At 37.0% G+C, this 24,101-nt stretch overlaps 1 protein-coding gene across 1 annotated transcript in view; it reads right to left on the bottom strand.

The window, feature by feature from the left end:
- LRP1B (LDL receptor related protein 1B) overlaps window positions 1–24,101 on the bottom strand; it is a 1,905,856-nt gene that overhangs the window by 1,513,713 nt on the left and 368,042 nt on the right. The window lies entirely within an intron of this gene.

Genomic DNA, 24,101 nt, shown 5'->3' with positions numbered 1-24,101 from the left:
ATGGTGTTAGGGAGTGTTCTAATTTCATTCTTTTACATGTAGCTGTCCCGTTTTCCCAGCACCACTTATTGAAGAGGCTGTCTTTTCTCCATTGTATACTCTTGTCTCCTTTATCGAAGATACGGTGATCATATGTGTGTCGGTTTATCTCTGGGCTTTCTATCCTGTTTCATTGATCTATATTTCTGTTTTCGTGCCAGTACCATACTGTCTTGATTACTGTAGCTTTGTAGTACAGTCTGAAGTCTGGGTCCTGATTCCTCCAGCTCCGATTTTCTTTCTCAAGATTGCTTTGGCTATTCGGGGCCTTATTTTTTTCATACAAATTGTGCAATTTTTTATTCTAGTTCTGTGAAAAATGCCATTGGTAGTTTGATAGGGATTGCATTGAATCTGTAGATTGCTTTGGGTAGTATAGTTATTTTCACAATGTTGATTCTTCCAATCCAAGAACATGGTATATCTCTCCATCTGTTTGTATCATCTTTAATTTCTTTCATCAGTGTCTTAGAGTTTTCTGCATACAGGTCTTTTGTCTCCTTAGGTAGGTTTATTCCTAGGTATTTTATTCTTTTTGTTGCAGTGGTAAATGGGAGTGTTCCCTTAATTTCTCTTTCAGATTTTTCATCATTAGTGTATAAGGATGCAAGAGATTTCTGTGCATTAATTGTGTATCCTGCTACTCTACCAAATTCATCAATTAGCTCTAGTATTTTCTGATAGCATCTTTAGGATCTCTATGTATAGTATCATGTCATCTGCAAACAGTGACAGCTTTACTTCTTATTTTCCAATTTGGATTCCTTTTATTTCTTTTTCTTCTCTGATTACTGTGGCTAAAACTTCCAAAACTATGTTGAATAATAATAGTGGTAAGAGTGGGCAACATTGTCTTGTTCCTGATCTTAGAGGAAATGGTTTCAGTTTTTCACCATTGAGAACGATGTTAGCTGTGGGTTTGTCATATATGGCCTTTATTATGTTGAGGTAGGTTCCCTCTATGCCTAATTCCTGGAGGGTTTTTATTGTAAATGGGTATTGAATTTTATCAAAAGCTTTTTCTGCATCTATTGAGATACTCATATAGTTTTTAATCTTCCATTTGCTAATACGGTGTATCACATTGATTGATTTGCATATATTGAAGAATCCTTGCATTTCTGGGATAAACCCCACTTGATCGTGGTGTATGATCCTTTTAATGTGGTGTTGGATTCTCTTTGCTAGTATTTTGTTGAGGATTTTTGCAACTATGTTCATCAGTGATATTGGCCTGTAGTTTTCCTTCTTTGTGACATCTTTGTCTGGTTTTGGTATCAGGGTGATGATGGCCTCGTAGAATGAGTTTGGGAGTGTTCCGCCCTCTGATATATTTTGGAAGAGTTTGAGAAGGATAGGTGTTAGCTCTTCTCTAAATGTTTGATAGAATTCGCCTCTGAAGCCATCTGGTCCTGGGCTTTTGTTTGTTGGAAGATTTTTAATCACAGTCTCAATTTCAGTGCTTGTGATTTGTCTGTTTATATTTTCTATTTCTTCCTGGTTCAGGCTTGGAAGGTTGTGCTTTTCTAAGGATTTGTACATTTCTTCCAGGTTCTCCATTTTATTGGCATATAGTTGCTCGTAGTAATTTCTCGTGATCCTCTGTATTTCTGCAGTGTCAGTTGTTACTCCTGATTTTTCATTTCTAATTCTATTGCTTTGTGTGTTCTTCCTTTTTTTCATGATGAGTCCGGTTAATGGTTTATCAATTTTGTTTATCTTTTCAAAGAACAAGCTTTTAGCTTTATTGATCTTTGCTATTGTTTCGTTCATTTCTTTTTCATTTATTTTTGATCTGATCTTTATGATTTTTTTCCTTCTGCTAACGTTGTGTTTTTTTTGTTTTTCTTTCTATAATTGCTTTAGGTGTATTGTTAGGTTGTTTATTTGAGATGTTTGTTTCTTGAGGTAGGATCGTATTGCTCTAAACTTCCCTCTTAGAACTGCTTTTGCTGCATCCCATAGGTTTTGGGTGGTCGAGTTTTCATTGTTATTTGTTTCTAGTTATTTTTTGATTTCCTCTTTGATTTCTTCACTGATCTCTTGCTTATTTAGTACTGTATTGTTTACACTCCAAGTGTTTGTAATTTTTACAGTTGTTTTCTTGTAATTGATATCTAGTGTCATGGCATTGTGGTCGGAAAAGATACTTGATACGATTTCAATTTTCTTAAATTTACCAAGGCTTGACTTGTGACCCAGGATATGACCTATCCTCGAGAATGTTCCATGAGGACTTGAGAAGAAAGTGTATTTTGTCATTTTTGAATGGAATGTCCTATAAATATCAATTAAGTCCATCTTGTTTATTGTGTCATTTAAAGCTTGCATTTCCTTATTTATTTTCATCTTGGATGATCTGTCCATTGCTGAAAGTGGGGTGTTAAATTCCCCTACTATGATTGTGTTACTTTAGATTTCCCATTTTATGGCTGTTAGCAGTTGCCTTATGTATTGAAGTGCTCCTGTGTTGGGTGCCTAAATATTTACAATTGTTATATATTCTTCTCTGATTGATCCCTTGATCATTATGTAGTGTCCTTCTTTGTCTCTTGCAGAAGTCTTTATTTTATAGTCTATTTTGTCTGATATGAGAATTGCTACTCCAGCTTTATTTCGATTTCTATTTGCATGGAATATCTTTTTCCATCCCTTCACTTTCAGTCTGTATGTGTCACTAGGTCTGAAGTGGGTCTCTTGTAGACAGCATATATACAGGTCTTCTTTTTGTATCCATTCAGCCAGGCTGTGTCTCTTGGTTGGAGCATTTAATCCATTTACATTTAAGGCAGTTATCAATATGTATGTTTCTATCACCATTTTCTTAATTGTTTTGGGTTAATTATTGTAAGTGTTTTCCTTCTCTTGTGTTTCCTGCCTAAAGAAGTTCCTTTAGCATTTGTTGTAAAGCTGGTTTGGTGGTGCTGAATTCTCTTAACTTTTGCTTGTCTGTAAAGGTTTTAATTTCTCTGTCGAATCTGAATGAGATCCTTGCTGGATGGAGTAATCTTGGTTGTAGGTTTCTCCCTATCATCACTTTAAATATGTCCTGCCACTCCCTTCCGGCTTGCAGAGTTTCTGCTGAAAGATCAGCTGTTAACCTTATGGGGATTCCCTTGTATGTTATTTGTTGCTTTTCCCTTGTTGCTTGTAATATTTTTTCTTTGTATTTAATTTTTGATAATTTGATTCATATGTGTCTTTGTGTGTTTCTCCTTGGATTTATCCTGTATGGGACTCTCCGCGCTTCCTGGACTTGATTGACTATTTCCTTTCCTAAATTATGGAAGTTTTCAAATATAATCTCTTCAAATATTTTTTCAGTCCCTTTCTTTTTCTCTTCGTCTTCTGGGACCCCTATAATTCGAATGTTGGTGGGTTTAATGTTGTCCCAGATGTCTCTGAGACTGTCCTCAATTCTTTTCATTCTTTTCTCTTTATTCTGCTCCCTGGCAGTTTTTTCCACCATTTTATCTTCCAGGTCACTTATCCGTTCTTCTGCCTCAGTTATTCTGCTATTGATTCCTTCTAGAGAATTTTTATTTTTATTTATTGTGTTGTTCATCACTGTTTGTTTGCTCTTTAGCTCTTCTAGATCCTTGTTAAATGTTTCTTGTATTTTCTCCATTCTGTTCCCGAGCTTTTGGATCATCTTTACTATCATTACTGTGAATTCTTTTTCAGGTAGTTTGCCTATTTTGTCTTCATTTATTTGGTCTTGTAGATTTTTACCTTGCTCCTTCGTCTGCTCCTTCAATTTTTTTGTCATTTCATTTTTTTTTTTTTTTTGAAAGGTGGTGCTGTATTCCTGTCTTAATGGTTGTTTGGCCTGTGACGTCCAGCACTGGAGTCTGCAGGCAGTTCGATAGAGCTGGGTCCTGGTACTGAGATGAGGATCTCTGGGAGGCCTCACTCTGATTGATATTCCCTGGGGTCTGAGTTTCTCTGTTAGTCCAGAGATTTGGACTAGGAGCTCCCACCACAGGGGCTTGGGTCCAACCTCTGGCCTAGAACCAAGATCCCACAAGCTTCATGGCACAGTAAGAAAAAAAAAGAAAGGAGGAAAGAAAGAAAAAAAAGGAGGAATACAATAACAAAGAAAAAAAACAAAATTAAATTAGAAAGATAAAAAATATTTTAGGAAAAATAAAACTACTGAAACTGCAACAAGGTAAAATAAAACCACAGTAGAAAAAAGAATCAAAAGGGGTGGGGGGAAGGTGAGCAAGCCAAAAGGAGAGATCACTAACAAAGGATAAAGAATAAAATAAAATAAAAAAATAAAAGATTTATTAAGAAAAATGATAATATAAAAGAATCAACAAGGTAAAACATAACCCCAAACTAAAAGAGGAAAAAAGACAAAGGGATTGGTTTAAGATGGCAGAGTAGAAGGATGTGCTCTCACTCCCTCTCGTGAGAACACCAGAATCACAACTAACTGCTGAACAATCATCGACAGGAAGACACAGGAACTCAACAAAAAAGATACCCCACATTACAAGACAAAGGAAAAGTCACAATGAGACAGTAGGAGGGGTGCAATCAAAATCAAATCAAATCCCATAACTGCTGGGTGGGTGACTCACAAACTGGAGAACACTTATACCACAAAAGTCCACCAACTGGAGTGAAGGTTCTGAGCACCACGTGTAGTGTACTTCATTTCAGTTATTGTATTGTTCATCTCTTTGTTTGTTCTAAAATTCTTCTAGATCTTTGTTAAACATTTCTTGCGTCTTCTTGATCTTTGCCTCCATTCTATTTCCAAGGTCTTGGATCATCTTCACTATCATAATTCTGAATTATTTTTCTGGAAGGTTGCCTATCTTCACTTCATTTAGTTGTTTTTCCGGGGTTTTATCTTGTTCCTTCATCTGGTGCATAGTCCTCTGCCTTTTCATTTTGTCTATCTTTCTGTGAATGTGGTTTTTGTTCCACAAGCTGCAGGATTGTAGTTCTTCTTGCTTCTGCTGTCTGACCTCTGGTGGGTGAGGTATCTAAGAGGCTTCTGCAAGTTTCCTGATGGGAGGGACTGGTGTTGGTTAGAGCTGGCTGTTGTTCTGGTGGGCAGAGCTCAGTAAAACTTTAATCTGCTTGTCTGCTGATGAGTGGGGCTGGGTCCCCTCCCTGTTGGTTGTTTGGCCTGAGGTGACCCAACACTGGATCCTACCTGGGCTCTTTCGTGGGGCTAATAACAGACTCTGGGAGGGCTCACACAAAGGAGTACTACACTAGAAGGAATCAATAGCAGAATAACTGAGGCAGAACAACGGATAAGTAACCTGGAAGATAGAATGGTGGAATTCACTGCTGTGGAACAGAATAAAGAAAAAAGAATGAAAAGAAATGAAGACAGCCTAAGAGACCTCTGGGACAACATTAAACACAACAACATTCGCATTATAGGGGTCCCAGAAGGAGAAGAGAGAGAGAAAGGACCCGAGAAAATATTTGAAGAGATTATAGTCGAAAACTTCCCTAACATGGGAAAGGAAATAGCCACCCAAGTCCAGGAAGCGCAGTAAGTCCCATACAGGATAAACCCAAGGAGAAACACGCCAAGACACATAGTAATCAAATTGGCAAAAATTAAAGACAAAGAAAAATTATTGAAAACAGCATGGGAAAAACGACAAATAACATACAAGGGAACTCCCAGAAGGTTACCAGCTGATTTCTCAGCAGAAACTCTACAAGCCAGAAGGGAGTGGCATGATATACTTAAAGTGATGAAAGGGAAGAACCTACAACCAAGATGACTCTACCCAACAAGGATCTCATTCAGATTCGATGGAGAAATCAAAAGCTTTGCAGACAAGCAAAAGCTAAGAGAATTCAGCACCACCAAACCAGCTCTACAACAAATGCTAAAGGAACTTCTCTAAGTGGGAAACACAAGAGAAGAAAAGGACCTACAAAAACAAACCCAAAACAATTAAGAAAATGGTAATAGGAACATACATATCGATAATTACCTTAAATGTAAATGGATTAAATGCTCCAACCAAAAGACACAGGTTTGCTGAATGGATACGAAAACAAGATCCATATATATGCTGTCTACCAGAGACCGACTTCAGACCTAGGGACACATACAGACTGAAACTGAGGGGATGGAAAAAGATATTCCATGCAAATGGAAATCAAAAGAGAGATGGAATAGCAATACTCATATCAGATAAAATAGACTTTAAAATAAGCAATGTTACAAGAGACAAGGAAGGACACTACATATTGATCAAGGGATCAATCCAAGAAGAAGATATAACAATTATAAATATACATGCACCCAACATAGGAGCACCTCAATACATAAGGCAGCTGCTAACAGTTAGAAAAGAGGAAATCGACTGTAACACAATAATAGTGGGGGATTTTAACACCTCACTTACACCAATGGACAGATCATCCAAAATGAAAATAAATAATGAAACAGAAGCTTTAAATGACACAATAGACCAGATAGATTTAATTGATATATATAGGACATTCCATCCAAAAACAGCAGATTACACGTTCTTCTCAAGTGCGCACGGAACATTCTCCAGGATAGATCACATCTTGGGTCACAAATCAAGCCTCAGTAATTTAAGAAAATTGAAATCATAACAAACATCTTTTCTGACCACAATGCTATGAGATCAGAAATCAATTACAGGGAAAAAAACATAAAAAAGACAAACACATGGAGGCTAAACAATACGTTACTAAATAACCAAGAGATCACGGAAGCAATCAAAGAGGAAATCAAAAAATACCTAGAGACAAATGACAATGGAAACACGACGATCCAAAACCTATGGGATGCAGCAAAAGCAGTTCTAAGAGGGAAGTTTATAGCTATACAAGCTTACTTCAAGAAACAAGAAAAATCTCAAATAAACAATCTAACCTTACACCTAAAGGAACTAGAGAAAGAAGAACAAACAAAACCCAAAGTTAGCAGAAGGAAAGAAATCATCAAGATCAGAGCTGAAATAAATGAAAAGAAACAAAGAAAAGAATAGCAAAGATCAGTAAAACTAAAAGCTGGTTCTTTGAGAAGATAAACAAAATTGATAAGCCATTAGCCAGACTCATCAAGAAAAAGAGGGAGACGACTCAAATCAATAAAATTAGAAATGCAAAAGGGGAAGTTACAACAGACACCACAGAAATACAAAGCATCCTAAGAGACTACTACAAGCAACTCTATGCCAATAAAATGGACAACCTGGAAGAAATAGACAAATTCTTAGAAAGGTATAACCTTCCAAGACTGAACCAGGAAGAAACAGAAAATATGAACAGACCAATCACAAGTCATGAAATTGAAATTGTGATTAAAAATCTTCCAACAAACAAAAGTCCAGGACCAGATGGCTTCACAGGTGAATTCTATCAAACATTTAGAGAAGAGCTAACACCCATCCTTCTCAAACTCTTCCAAAAAATTGCAGAGGAAGGAACACTCCCAAACTCATTCCATGAGGCCACCATCACCCTGATACCAAAACCAGCCAAAGATACTACAAAAAAAGAAAATTACAGACCAATATCACTGACGAATATAGATGCAAAAATCCTCAACAAAATACTAGCAAACAGAATCCAACAACACATTAAAAGGATCATACACCATGATCATCTGGGATTTATCCCAGGGATGCAAGGATTCTTCAATATACACAAATCAATCAATGTGATACACCATATTAACAAACTGAAGAGTAAAAACCATATGGTCATCTCAATAGATGCAGAAAAAGCTTCTGACAAAATTCAACACCCATTTATGATAAAAACTCTCCAGAAAGTAGGCATAGAGGGAACCTACCTCAACATAATAAAGGCCATATATGACAAACCCACAGCAAACATCATTCTCAATGGTGAAAAACTGAAAGCATTTCCTGTAAGATCAGGAACAAGACAAGGATATCCACTCTCACCACTATTATTCAACATAGTTTTGTAAGTCCTAGCCATGGCAATCAGAGAAGAAAAAGAAATAAAAGGAATACAAATTGGAAAATAAGAGGTAAAACTGTCACTGTTTTCAGACAACATGATACTATATGTAGAGAATCCTAAATATGCCACCAGAAAACTACTAGAGCTAATCAATGAATTTGGTAATTTAGTGGTTGCCAGAGGCTAGGGGAAGGGGAGAACGGGAAATGACTACTAGTGGGTACAGGGTTTCTTTTTGTCACGATGAAAATATTCTGGAATTAGACAGTGGTAATGATTGCACAACTTTGTGAATGTACTATAAACCACTAAATTGTACACTTTAAACATGTGAATTTTATGGTATATGAATTACATCTCAATAAACCCATTATTTTAGAAAAATAAAAATAAAATAAAATAGGAAAACAGAAAAGAAAAAAAAAGCCTTGGGTATGGGGGCGGAGTTTTAGCAGGGGGGTGGAACTTAGGCAGGGGCGGGGTTTTGGGTGGGGTGGGACCTAGGCGGGTGCAGGGTGAGTTTGAGCGTGGGGCGGTGCCTAGGCCGGGCAACGTTGAAGCGCGGTGCAGGGCCTCTGCTCAGGACCTGCGCAGAACGGGAGAGGCAGCACCTCTAAAGGAGGGCCTCTGGAGTGTGGAGTTCTGGAGTTTGGAGGTAGGGCCCTGAGTGAGGGTGTGTGGGTGGGGTTTAGGCCGGTCCAGCTTGTTGGAGGGGGTCTCCGAGTGTAGAGGTAGGGCCCTGGGTACATACCAGCTTTTGAGGAAAGATAGAAGCAGTTGTTCAAGTTAGTTTGGGAATACACCTCTATATTTTATTTAAAATTTTGAAATTTAGTTAAATTTATTTTTTCAGATTCTGCTTTTTATGCATTTTTGTTAGTGTTTTGATAAATGATGAGATGCAATAAATATAGAATGGTTGTAGAATTATATTACTGGGAGGCACACATGCAAATTGAAAAGAAAAGAAAAAGAGGGCGCAAGTCAAGGGTATGTAAATTTCAGTCACAGATCTGAGATTTATTCACTATGTGTCCTCATGCTAGTTGCTTTACCTCACTGAACTATAGTTATTAGTTTTTAGTTTTTCATCTGGAGATTATGTAGTCTGAACCTATTTCAGTTCCTAGCATCTATAAGTGCCCAGTAAATCAACATATTACTCTTAAGAAGCAAAGAATGATAGGAGCAAAAATCCATCTTGAAGCAAAATTTAATAAGAACCTGGCAGTCTAAATCCCTATCACGAAGGCTGTGGCTCATGGTGGTTTGACCAGATCCAATTTATCTTGGATTAAATCTTAAACAGAAGCCAGTCTTCACCATTTAAGAGTACATCCTAGACAGCCAATCCGATCACTGTGATTCCTTGAACCTAGAATTAATCTATATCTAATTTATTAAATCAGTTCTATTTTTGAGGAATAGCAAATTCTCACACTCTCTCAAATATTCATCAAGCCCCGAAATTTTGAAACAAAACAAACTTATTATGTATTTATATTCCTATTCATCAGTGGAGGAAATACTTAAAGATAACCAGAAAAAGAGTTGAGCAGTAATGTAAACTCAATTATTTGATTCCAATCAGAGTGCAGAAATTCCACATCCACATCTGCAAGAATCCACTTACCTCAGAGGTCAAGTGTTTCCAAACACACACCCATCACTGCAGTAAAGAATCATTAATATCTTGTTGAATTTATAAACTGCATTTTGGTTTAACATTGTCAGAATGTGTCTGACCTGCTTTGCCTTAATTTGGATGCTGTTATAGTTGGGCTTTTTCTGACTAGTGTTGGTGTTATTGTTTTCTTTTTCTTTCTTTTTTTATAACCTCAACTTCAAACTCAACCTATAGATACCATTTTTTTTTAAACTTGGATGACATGTGAAAAGGTTCCAGTGGGAATGTAGAGTCATCACTACTCCATTGGGATGAAATCCTGACAGGTGACAAACATAACAGAAATGATTATATTATAAGTTTCTCCACTTGCAAACATTTTCTCCTGCATTTGCAGTTGTAAAACAGATTCAAATATTTTCTCTCACACCAAAGTGTAGTGCCTTACATAATGACTAACCCTGGGAGGAATTTTTGTGTGTGTGTTAAATGATAATACATTCTTCAGGGTCACTTTTACTTTCCCTTTTGAAATGCTACACTCAATTATTTCATTGGTGAACCACTTAACTGAATATAAAAAACTTGTTGACAGCAGTAAAAGAAAGATTGGATAAAAAAATTTGTAAATGGTAGGCTCTCTCCTGTCTCAAGGAGCTTTTTCCTTATTTATGTGAAGAAAGCAGGTTATACAGAAATGGTGTAAACTTATTAAGTCATATTGGATATAATTCTATAACTCATGCATTCCCTAAATAAGGTAACTATTCAAATAAACTGATAAAGTTTGACTTTGAAAGTAATCATAAATATATAATCAGTGTATATATATATAAACTGCCTACCTACATAGTCACCTTTCAAATGTCTGACAGACAAAAATATATGTGCTGCTCACTGTGTGCAGAACAATGTATGGATATAAAAGAGTGGAAAAGATGCCTGTCCTTAAGGATGCTAACGATGTAATGTGGGATTTATAATATTTGTTACTTAAATGGAAGTGACGGTAATTCTATGCTTCATTCATACTTCGCTATACATAGAGAAACCTGAAAAACCAAAATTAGATTTTTTTAAGGGTGAGTGATACAACTCAAGTCATACAAAGTCCAAACTTAAAGCCTCATTCTTTAGCTGATTTCTATTTTCAAGTTCAAATAACATGAGACTATCTCATGATTTTAAGCTCTTAATTTTAATCCTTTTCTAAGTCTTTTTCCTGATGGACTAGTTAAGACTGGAAAAGACTCTGCTATGTTAAACTTCTTAGCTTATAGTTCAGAGGTGTACCTTATGTTTCGGCAAACATTCTGTTGTAATTCCGTTTTGGTAACCATGTTATCAAGCTTTCATCAAACTGACCTATCTTCTGATTTAACACAGTTGGAAATGTATGTCATGACCTATAGTGTATTCTTGGCAAAATACTTACTCTGAGTCTAGTCTAAGAACATAAATAGAAAAATTCGGATTCTGTGACATTCTACAGGAAAATGTCAATGCCATAACAGACAAAAGAAAAGTTGGAAAATATTCTGGATTAGTGAAGACTGAAGAGCCATGTGATTCATTATTCTTGGTTGGGTCCTGGATTGGGCAAAAAATACCTGCAAATGATGTTTTAGGGACAGTTGGAGAAAGCTGAATATGGATGGGATATTATATCAAAGTCAAATTTCATGGGTGTGATGATGGTATTATAGTTATATAAGATCATTTCAGGATAAAATGTCATGATGTCTACAACTTATTTAAATGGTTCAGCAAAAGTCATATGTGAACATATATATGTATATGTGTGTAAACATTCCAAACATCTATACACAATTCAGACAGAGAGAAAAAGATAAAGCAAATGTCACAAAATGTTAAGGGTTGATAAATCCAGGGTATATAGGTATTTACTATACTATTCTTTCAACTTTTCTGTCAGCTTGAAATTTTTCACAGTAAGAAGTGGAGGGAAGAAGGTAATTCAACTTTTTAAACAAATAATTTACATTCATTAGATGAACTATAATCGAAAAAGAAAAGCAAAATCATCTTGTGTGTTATAAGCTGAACTGCATCCTCCCCAAATTTATATGTTGAAGTCCTCACCCACCCCTCAGTACCTCAGAATGTGAGAGTGTTTGGAGACAGAACCTTTAAGAGATAATTAGGGTAAAATTTGGTCATACAGGTGGGCGTGAATCCAATATGACTGGTGTCTTTATAAGAAGAGATTAGGACACAGACACACACAGGGGGAAGACCATGTAACAACATGAGAGGAAGATGGCCATTTACAAGCCAAGGAGAGAGGCCTCAGAATGAAACCAAGGCTGCCAACACCTTGAACTTGAACTTGTAGCCTCCAGAACTATGAGGAAATATATATATATTTTAAATTTAAACCGAAAGTCTATGGTATTTTGTTATGGCAGCCCTAACCCACGAATACACTGTATTACTCAGAATTCTAAGAATCACTCTCATTGACTCTCTTCCTTGTATAACCCCTTCTGTTTTGAATGTCAGTGGAACCTGTGAATATGATGAGATATCACTCCAGGATTATATTGCCTTATATGGCAAAAGGAAATTATCCACGTCTTCTTAATCTAATCACACAAGGTGTTTAAAAGCAGAAGGTGTTTTCCATCTGGTTGCAGAGGAGGAAGTCAGGGATTGAGAGCATGAATCAGGAGGGAGCTTCAACATATTGCTGGCTTTGAAAATGGACAGGGTCCCCTGCCAAGAAATGTGGGTGGCCCTTGGTTGTCAAAGGTTGAGGCTGAAGACCACCAAGAAATTGTGGTCCCAGTCCTACAACCACAAGAAACTAAATTCAGCCAACAACTTAAATGAGCTTGGAAGCGGATTCTTTCTCAGGCCCTCCAGATAAGAGCCCAGCCTTAGGAATACCTTGATTTCTGCCTTGTGAAACTTTAAGCAGAGAACCCATTTGATCCTAACTAGACTTCTCATCTATGGAATTGTGCGATAAGAAATGGGTGTTATCTTGACATGCTAAATCTGTGGTAATTAATTATATAGCAATAGAAAACTGATAATCTCATAATCTACTCAGTTATCCTCATCAGTGTGTTTTTATTTTTTATTTTTTGGGGCGGGGCATGCCCTGCGGCTTGTGGGACCTTAGTTCCCCAACCAGAGATAGAACCCAGGCCTTGGCAGTGAAAGTGCCGAGTCCTAACCACTGGATTGCCAGGGAATTCGCAACAATGTGTTTTTAAATTAGAGTGAATATGTGTGTTTTGTTTGTCTGTGTGAGGAAAAATGGTGAAGAGAATATTATTTTTTTCCAGATTCATTTTGTGTATATGCACACACATAAAATTCATATACATGCATATACAAATGTTAACCCATATACCTTTTAAAATTATTAGTACAGTAATATATACACATTTGTATATCCTTTAGAGTTGGATACAAGAGATAATTAAAATCCTCTCTCAGTTGTTACAATATCTGTCTTCCATCTTTAGCATATTTATCTTGTCATTCCCAACATCTATCACAGGACCTATTACATAGTAGTCACTCAATTAAAATTTGTTATGCATAAATTTAATAGATAGATACATAGATACATTGGTAGATACATATATAGATAGATAGATGGATTATGTACAGGATGCCAACTTAAACGCCAACTTAAATGTTATGTGAGATAGGCATGTATGAAAGTCTGGTCTTCACTAAGGGGGAATGTTTGTGGAATCTATTTAACGTCTCTGAACCTCATTTACGTCAACTAGGAGGCTATACAGCATGGTACAGTGTTCAACTGTAGCTCTGTCACATAATTGCTTTAGGACCTCTAGCAAGTAACTTCTCTCATGCTTTATTTTTATCCTTAAAAGCTGACCATGATTAGTATCATAGAGAGGCCACCATTAGCTCACAGAGTGTCTTCACGCAAATTAGAAAACACTGCTCCCTTCCAAAGATCATTTATTTCCATTTGTAGGAAAATATATATACCCATGCTGTCTGCATTATTTATGTCACCCTGATGCCTTGCACAACCTGAACAACTGTACCCGATGTCCCGCTCAGGGCTGTTGTCAGGATCAAAGGATATAATCCACATAAGGGTCACAGCACAACATCTGGTCCATATTAACCATATATTTTGTGCCAGTAATTGTCATCCTTATCTTTCTCATAAACATCTTCTTTAATATGAAATTAGTATGATTTTACCAGGATAGAAACTAAATTAGCACAGGTGAAAGCCCTGGCACGTGGTAAGGCATGGAAAAAATGGTTGAAGGACCATGCTTAGTAAGCACCTTGAACACAGTAGTTCTTCAGTAAATAGCTGCTGATTGATTACATTCTGGTTTTCTTAAAGAAAATGCACCAATACATTATGGGAATTCTAGTTTGGTAACAAAATTCTCTTTACTCCTTGAGTGAAAATATATAGTATGCCATTTATTTTAAATAATCGAACTGTCTAATATTGCAAATTTGGAAGTAAAATGTAACAAAATTCCCCAAAGTCCCATGTGGAGAAAGAAGCATTATTTTAACTATCAGATTACATCTATTTTATTGCCTAATCCAATTATCAATTGAGAGTCAACAACTGTAACAATCTAATATAGATTACAGCAACCTAATATATAATATTACTAATATGCAGGCTATGACTAGTATACACCACTTATGAATTTCTACTGTTTCCCTCAGAAAATAATGGTAGTTAAGTCATTAATCCAAGTTTGTCTTTTGTGTTGCAAATACGTAGCATTGCGGAGATGGCCACCAACTGCACCACTAAATGAGTGTTCTAGATCACCAGCAGGAAGGATTAAGGCAAAACTACTTTTTTTAAATTTTGGAGCAACCCATCATCCATAAATATTTGAAAAAAATAATCTGTAGTAATTATCTATTAATTTTTTATTAAAAAAATGTTTTTTCATTTGTATAAGAATTGCACTATGTGATCAAATCAGGCATTCTTAGAGGGTTAAGACCACTGCTGTAGGAATGGGTCTTTTATTTCATCAAAAACTGGTGATTTAATTTCATATCTCTAAATAAAGCCTATAATTTCAGTACTCTGGTAGTCAGTATATATCTCCAAGGAAAAGGAGGGATTTTTAAATTGTTGCAGTATTCTTTATATTAATATAAAAAACATGGAAGTGTAATAGACATATAGTAGGATGCTATATTAATCTGCTAGGTCTGCCATAACAAAATACCATAGACTAAGTGGCTTAAACAACAGAAATTTATTTCCTCTCAGTGCTGACACCAAAAGTCCGAGATCAAGATGTTGCCGGGGTTAGTTTCCCCCAAGGCCTTCTTGGACTGCAGATCTCCACCCACCATGGTGTGTTTACTGAATTATTCAATTAGAACTGATCACCTCCAAAGTCAGTGTGATATAACTGTTGGGATAGCATCTATGTTTTTCAAATGACATCATATTTTTAAATTAGGTGGCCTAAGGCTTCCTTTTAGGAGTTAGATTCTTCCTTTCCTGAGTATTTATAAAAAGAAGGGCAAGTTGAAAGAAATGCAAACTCTGCTTTCACCGATAACAGCCAACTTAGAGGGCATAGAAAGACCGTAAACTCAGTTTCCTCATTTCTTAAAATGAGATAAGAGCTACATTTCAGGACTGCAATGTTGATTAAATAATACTATTCATTAATGTGTTTTTTAGCCATATATTTTAACTTTAGCTAATTCATCAATAGCTAATTGCCTCTTCCTATGACCTTCTCTCTGTGCACAAGCACCCCAGTGTCCCTCAGTGTGTCCAAATTTCCCCTTCTTATAAGACACCAGTCAGATGGGATAAGGACCCACTCTAATGACCTCATTTTTACTTAATTTACCTCTTTTAAGCCCCTAGCAACAAGTACAATTACATTCTGCAATGGTATAATTTTAGGGTTTCAACATGTGAATATTGAGGGGTGCAATTCAGCCCATAACTGATGCTATAATAGAAAGTTAGGAAATGCAATTTCTGGATTCCAATTTTAGCCTTGTTACCCATTAGCTATGAGACTCTTGACCAAGCAACCTGTTTGTGCTTTGGATTTCTTATTTTTTTTATGGCCATAATACCTGGCTTATTTTTCTCAAAAAAATAGGTACTATGTCAAAGGATATTTATTGATTCTAATGTACATGTCCTTAAATTATCAAAGTGCTATACAAGTATAAGTCCTTTCTATAATTACTATTTTTGGAAGATTGAAATTATTAGTCTTATGACTGTATGCTGAAGTCTAAGACAAGAAGTTTTTTATTAATAATTACTTTTCTCTTGGCAACTCCATCAGAGTTGTTGAGAAGTATTTACTAGTTTGTTTTCTTTCTTGCTGCTTAATACCCAGAAAGATCTGTGCAAGCTGAAAGATTCTCCCCTTTCGTATCTGATCCTTGGTTGACCAAGGAATAAGGTCAAACCTTTCCCTCCCAAGGCATCATTTTTCAGAAAAGTAAAACGAACAAACAAAAAAACCCTGTAAGATGAGTAGACTGCTATAAGCCACCTTTACTGAATTGGTATCCTTCCACCTAAGCCCTATTTTTACCCATCTTCTCATGAACTTTACTCTTTGCAAGCAATTTCTCCCGTCCTCCAAATCAAAAAAGGCTAATGTTACAGAGATTTTAATTGAAAATATTCAACCCAAAGTCAATTATTCTGCCTAAAACTGAAATGGGCCAATACAGCAATTAGTAGAAGGATGATACTTTTTGTCCTACTGAGAATTCCATAGGCATATTATAGTAGGGTTTTATATTCTGCTTTCAGGGAAGAAATAATATAAGATGGGGGGAAGAGAGAGAGAAAAAAGACATTGTCATTAAAATAAGTTCGTAGAACAAAACATCCTTCAGTGATTCATTTAGCAAAATACGTCATTTCAGAAGCACTTCTGAGTGAAAGTCAAATGTAAATTTTATACACTGACTATAAAGAATAAAACCTCCTCTGGGAAGAAATTTGCTCACCCATAAAAGGTAAGAAGCCTTCATCCCCAACCCCAAATGCTAGATTAGTTGTGGCTAAATGATGGATTGAATCATTTCTGAGGAGGCTCCTTGCTCAGCCTTCAGCTTTGTCCCAATAGAGCCCTGCAAGACCATTTGTTTACTGTACCTCATCCCTTAAGCCAAGGAGATTTTATCAGAGTTGCCTCTAGAATTCAATAATTTTATTTAATCCCCTTTATCTGATATCATTTCAAAGTTTTCATTGCCTATAATTTCCAGTCCAGGCTGAGAACCTGGAACTTGTTCTATGACCTGTGAACTTGGATCAGAAAACCAACAAGCAGTGACTTCTTAAAGAAGAGAGAGGCCTTTTGCCATGCTGGTCTTGCTCCGCTTCTGTGAATCGTGGTGCACTCAGTTTTATCACCTATGCCTCCAATCAAACTTGCTTAAAATTGCAGAGGCAAACTTTCAGAGACCCGTTAGCACATTGCAGGGCAGGATGAAGGGAAATGTCACCCTCCATCCCGTCCCCACTGTGCTGGGGAAATGAACCAACCTTAGACAGGCCCTTTCAATTCACAATTATACTGTTCCTCACCTTCCTGTCTCCCCTTCGTATCAACTCATAAGTGGAAGTCTCTTTATTACTAAAGAAGGGTCAGTGTTTCTTGCCTCTTCATTGCAAAAGAGGGAAGCCTCAGAATAAAATGAAGGGCAAAACAAAAAAGAATTGAAAGAGACATAAACTGCCCTCACGGGCCTCATATGCTCTCCCTTTAATCTGTAAGATCATTTCAGCTTCTCTTCCTAACGAAAAGCTTAGCTTTGTGGCTCTCATATATTAGCTCATTGCAAAGTGACCTCTAAATCACTATTACTTAGAAACAAGGACCATATTTCCATTCATTTTATTGTTCCTATAGTCTACTTTCAGTGCCCTATTCTGCTATTTATTTTTAAAGGGCAGTATCTGTTTGCTAATAACCTCCCACCTGAATTTTTGTTTTATTTCTCTGACTTCTGTTAAAGAAAGAAAGTTTAGAAGGAAATTGTAAAAGGATTTCTACCTTATACCCTAGGGGAAAGGTCAGTGTATGTATATAAGGAGTTCATTAATATCCTCCTATCTAAATAAAGCTTAAAATCCTACAACAATGGAAATGCAGTCAAAGCAATGGTCAATTCATGCAGAGGCATATCTAACCCTAATAACTTACAGCCATTTTCATTTCTCACAAATGCTTCTATTCCTATTACTCAGGAGACATGGTGTGCTTACTGAATTATTCAATTAGAACTGATCACCTCCAAAGTCAGTGTAATATAACTGTTGGGATAGCATCTATGTTTTTCAAATGACATCATATTTTTAAATTAGGTGGCCTAAGGCTTCCTTTTAGGAGTTAGATTCTTCCTTTCCTGAGTATTTATAAAAAGAAGGGCAAGTTGAAAGAAATGCAAACTCTGCTTTCACCGATAACAGCCAACTTAGAGGGCATAGAAAGACCGTAAACTCAGTTTCCTCATTTCTTAAAATGAGATAACAGCTACATTTCAGGACTGCAATGTTGATTAAATAATACTATTCATTAATGTGTTTTTTAGCCATATATTTTAACTTTAGCTAATTCATCAACAGGATGTCTTTGGAAGAGTTCTTAGGAAAAGCCATCTGTCCCCAAATAATGTCGACACATTATTTGTCTTAATGCTTGAGTGTAATATACTTAATTATTAAAAACTGTTAATAACTTCTCTTGAATTAGTGTATGTGGTAAATTAACCCTATTGCTAGCCATAACCTTAGAGAATAAAGCCAATCTTCAGTAAGAATGGGAGAGGGGGCAATTAGCGTGCTCTATCAAAAGACCCTCAGGGTAAGGTGCTTGGTCAGAGCTCTGGCATATGGAATACAGGGAGGGGGTGCTGGGTGGAGAGGGGCTCTTCCTCTGGAACAGGCACTATTCTAAGCACTTTATTGTGAGGTAGGTACTATCATGCCCATTGTACAGATAAGGTAATGGAGACCCGGAATGACTAAGTTTGTTGCACAAGAGCAAAGATATTCACCTGGAGGAACTGGCTTTGGTGTCAAGCATCTGGGATTCAGAAGCCCTGATCATGCACTGTGCCTGCCACCTCTCCTCAGTGGATGAAGAGAGGAAAAGGAGTGAAGAGACACTGTGGCGCATGCTACCTGGGGCCTCTTCTCGCCCAATATCTAGTCTCCCCTTTTTCTTTACTAGCAGAACCACAGATCTTATTTTGGAAAGCCCTGTGGAAATACTCATTGCCCCATACCTTAGGTGATCAGTTCTGGCGAAGGAGATCTAAGCAAGAAACCTACTGAGTTTGCTTTCTGTAAAAGTTACTATTCTCCTGACAAACAGATAGACTCAGCTGGCACTTGCTGTTTCTTTTTTTTCTTTCCCTTCTCTCTGGCCGAAATGGAATTATCTCCTGGGGAAGGCGGAAAAGCCCTACTGTGGCTAAAAGACTGACAGCTCCATGCTAAGAGTGGCAGAGAATAAAGGTAGAGGAAGCCTGGTGTCATTCTGGAGCTGCCATATCAATCCTGGATTGTCCACTTTTGCACCTTTTTATATGAGAAAAGTAAACCCTTATTTGTTTGAGCTCCTGTGTCTGTCCCTTATGCTCAAATGCAATCTTAACACGTAAGGAGATGTGCAAAAATAGAAGAAAGAAGCCAGCTTTTGCAGAGAATGCCATTGTGCCTGAGTCTGGCACCGTGTGGGAGTGGGTACACACACAGTTCTATGCCCCATTCTTCCACTTTGCCCAGTTTGCTGTTCCCTGTGGTTGCAGTACCCGGACACGGCCCCACCTCTGCAGCAGTACAGTGCACACGGCTTAGCTAGGACACTGCAGTAGGGTTTGGCAAACTACAACCTGCAAGATAAACCCAGTCTGTGGACTGTTTTTGTACAGAGTGTAAACTAAGGATGTTTGTTTGCTTGTTTTTCCATTTTAACTATTTTACAAACAAATAAAAACAAAGAAGGATATGCAACAGAGATGACATAAGCTCAGGAATCCTAAAATATGTACTGTATGGTCTTTTACAGAAAAAGTTTGCTGATCCTTGCAGAAGGACAGGACAGAGTAGAGGCAATATGAAAATTATTATAACAACTACAGTAAGTCCCCTGCATATGGACAAGTTCCATTCCGAGAGCGCATTGGTAAGTCCAATTTGTTTGTAAGTCCAACGAAGTTAGCCTAGGTACCCAACTAACACAATTGGCTATATAGTACTGTACTGTAATAGGTTTATAATATTTTTCACACAAATAATACGCAAAAAATAAAACATTTTTAATCTTACAGTACAATACCTTGAAAAGCACAGTAGTATACAGTACAACAGCTGGCATACAGGGGCTGGCACTGAGTGAACAGGCAAGAAGAGTTACTGACTGGAGGAGGGAGAGGAGGTGGGAGAGGGTAGAGCTGAAGGATCGTCAGCAGTAGGAGATGGAGGGCAAGCTGCAATTTCACTCATGCCTGACGTGGATGGCAAGGTTCTGGTTCCTTGCTGGATTCAATTCTATCTACCCTTTTGAAAAAATGATCCAGGGATGTCTGGGTAGTAGCTCTTTTTTTCTCATCATAGATGACACGGTAGCACTGGATTGCATCCTGAACAGCTGTTGTAACCTTCGTGTACTGTTCTACATTCCGGTCCTTTGCCTCAAAAACTAACAGTGCCTTCTCAAATAAAGAAAATCCCCTTGCCATTTCCTGCGTCGTGAATCTCTTTGGTTCTTCAGTTACTTCTTCTTCCTCCTGTCTCTCTTGGTGTTTCTTAGCAGTACCAGCTGCATTACCACTGCTTTTACGCTTGCTTCTGGACATCCTGGACTTGAAACAAAGATACTGTACTACTGTACTCTATATAGTACTGTACAGTACACAAAAGCACAACCACTTGTAGAGGATGCACTCACGTGACAATGTATGCCAAACACGTGAACTAACTTACCATGATTGGCCATGTGAATGCACGTCCTCATCTTTGAAAGTTCACAACTTGAAGGTTTCCATGTAGGGGACTTACTGTATCCAGGTTGCAAATCTTACCCTCCTATAATGTCATTTTTATACTCCCTGGTTAGTCAAAGAGTCATCATATCCACAACATGATCTATAGTAGAAGGACTCTCTACATGGTTTTCGGAAGGGGGGTAGTGGAGGGCAATAAAGAAGAAGGAGAAAGAGCAGAACAAATACTTTCCTGACTTAAAAGAAGGAATCTAGTTTTAAGTATATACACATCAGATTGCCAAAAAATATCACACATCTGCTGAAACTGATTGTTGGAAAGGAAGTATCATTAAGCATTCAACAGAAAATCCTAGAAGGAATTATGTATTGAATACCTTGGAATAAAAGCACCTTTCAGGAAGACTTCCCTGTCACAGGGGGTACCAAGTTTTCATTCCACAGATAACATTTCTACTATTCACTTTAATTCTCGTCATACAAAATGCTAGACTTACAACTGGATTGAAAGCACTGAGTAGAAAGATGGTGATTTTTCCTGATTTTCTCCTCTCATTGCCTCATAGGACCTAAAAGATGGTTAGCCATTTAGACCCTTAACAAATTACTTCAAATAATGTAGCGAAATAAAGACTTTCATTTGTAATATAAGGCTAAAGAACCATTTCTCATATTCAACGGTAAGCATACAAATTATTAAATTTCTCTAATTTCATATTTTAGAAAAGTCATCCCAACATGCAGTCAGCTTAGTGGTAAATCAACCCCATTCAAGAGGGGTTTCTTTGGCCTTGGATTGCTGTTAGTGAAATCTCACTTCTGCCCCATAAATAGTAGAAAATACCCCTACAACCTGGGCCTAAACAAACACAGAAGAGAAAGAAAATATGTGCCTGTTAACCTCTCAGATCCCCAAATACCTCAATTTCATTTGATTTTCACTTTCTTTGTTTTTTCTGTAGGCATGTTTATCTTCTAAAGCATTTTGGTCATCAGCCTCTCACAAGTAAAGCTTTTCCTCCTCCTCGACAATATCCACTTTTTTCCTGTTAGAATTTTGTCATGGCAGAGCTTTCACAATGTCATAATAAATTCTATGCTATATTGGTCCTCTTATCATTTTAAAGGCTAAGTGGATTTAGGAAGAATAAGTGCATTGCATCAGTGGTTTTCATCTAATATTTTGTAGGTACAACATACTTTGTCTTCAGATCAAATATGATAACATACTTTTGTTCATACACTGAGCACCAAATTATCCTTCTTAAGAATCAATCTGCAAGGTTTTTGATTTCTAGTATTTATCTTTCACATTGAATGTATATACATTCATATAATTATCAAATTATGCAATTATTTTATGTAGATCAGTGATGACTGCATATGAATGTTATAAAACAACACATTACAAAGCACTATGATTAGGGAAAATGGTAATTGTGAACATCTGGATTGAGAAATTTAAATTTGAAAAAGTCTGATTTTTTCATAAAGCTTTTTCTCTATGCTTGTCCAGATTTCAGTTAGTACTGAAACCACTTATCTGAAACAGGCAAATTAAATGTGGATCCAAACATGTTACTCAGATTAAACACCCAGGTTAAAAAAAAAAAAAAAATGAGTATTTTTCTTTCTTTGTTATGTTGCTACATTGAAATAAGAATTTTTTTTTAGTGTTGCTCTTGAGGATATTCAGCAATTTCGATGCCCGAGAGTAGAAAAAGAATGGCCAAAATGGGAAAACATTTTAAAACTGAACTCACCAAATTTTATCGAGGAAACTAACTGTATACTTAAAAACTGCCAAAAATATCTTGAGAAGGTATGAGTTTCATTTTAAAAACTAGATAAGAAGAAAATCTATCTCTCTTTTAATTAACCCACATGTAATTCCTAATTTGAAGCTTCAGTCCGCCAAAGCCCCTAATCTCTGTGAATTGAAGGACCTACCTTTTTCCCCCGAACACAAGGTGGTGTCTACCTTCTGGGCAAGATGGATATTCAAAATATTTTCTAGCATTGTGGTCGAGACACTGACCATTAAGAACAGAAGCGCAATCAATCAGGGCAGATGCTGGCCAGCAAACACAAGTCTAGCTGACTGCCGTGGCCCTGCCAGGTATCGGCCATGTTCCTAGAAGCACAGAGCCGGCATGGGAGGGGGAGTGGAATACAGTCATCCACCCACTTTGGCATTCACTTTGGGGTCTCTTTCCTCTTTGGGTTTGAGTTTTGACCACCAAGGTCCTTGTGCCTCCTCTGTACCATAGATCCTCTCCAGCCTGATTCTCCCACTAATCCCCCTCCTGAGTACAAAGGGAGCATCATTATTCTCTATTACTCAAAAGCATGAAGGGAACTCCTGCCTAGACAGACCACACAGCCTTTTCTTCTCAATCACTTTTGCACTGTGCCAGGTACAAGTTCCAGGGTATTTCTCCTTCAACCTGCCTTCCTACGTATGGATTCTGCAAATCTCTCTCATGTCTCTCTCTGGCATGTTTCCCATCAGGAATTTGATAGTAGGATCAGGGCAAAAATGCAAGACTCCAAAACTCAAAAATTTAACTTTTTAGTCCGATTATGCCATGGCGATCGTTCCTTGCATCTAACGAGAAGAAAACTCTTCTATGGCACTTAAATAGGGGAAGGCTTAAACAGTGTTAAGTCCCACTACTTATACAGATGAAATGTAGTCCAACTACTTATATATTTCATGGGTGGGGTATTTTGTTATTGTTGTCTTTTCACATTACTATACCATCCGCATCCATTCGCATAATTTTGAGATTCTTCTCCTTATTTTCCATTTTTAAACAACTTTGTTAAGGTATAATTCACCTACCATACAATTCACCCATTTAATATGCACAGTTCAATGTATTTAAATACATTAACAGAGTTGTGCAACCATCACTGCAATCTAATTTTAGAACACTTCATCACCTCCAAAGAGACCCCATACTCATTAGCAGACATTCCTCATTCCCCTCCACCCCACTGGCCACTGGCAACCACATATCTACTTTCTGTCTCTTTAGATTTGCCTATTGGGATATTTCATATGAATGGAATCATAAAATATGTGGTCTTTTGTGCCTGGCTTCTTTTCCTTCACATAATATTTTCAAGATTTATCCATGTAGCATGTATAAGTACTTCAGTCTTTTTTTATTGTTAAATAATATTCCTTTGTATGGATTTATCAGATTTTATTTATCCACTAGAGTATTTTCCTATAAATATACTTTTTCCTCTTATCATGCCTAGAACCTTATCTATGCTATAGGGGTCTCGTAAAGGTTTTCAGAATTAAACTGATGACATTGGTGAAAATTAGAAATGTAGTAAACAACTACAACCTCTTACTATCGAAAAAGTGATCTGTTCAAATTGAAAAAAGGCAATTAATGCAAATATTCAAGTACCCATATGTTGAGAAACTTTAAAAACACTAGCAAACATG

This window comes from Balaenoptera borealis, assembly GCF_965194805.1.
Source record: "Balaenoptera borealis genome assembly, chromosome: 6".
Taxonomy (NCBI): domain Eukaryota; kingdom Metazoa; phylum Chordata; class Mammalia; order Artiodactyla; family Balaenopteridae; genus Balaenoptera; species Balaenoptera borealis.
Note: the sequence above shows the minus strand (reverse complement) of the source record. Positions and strands in the feature narration are given on the sequence as shown.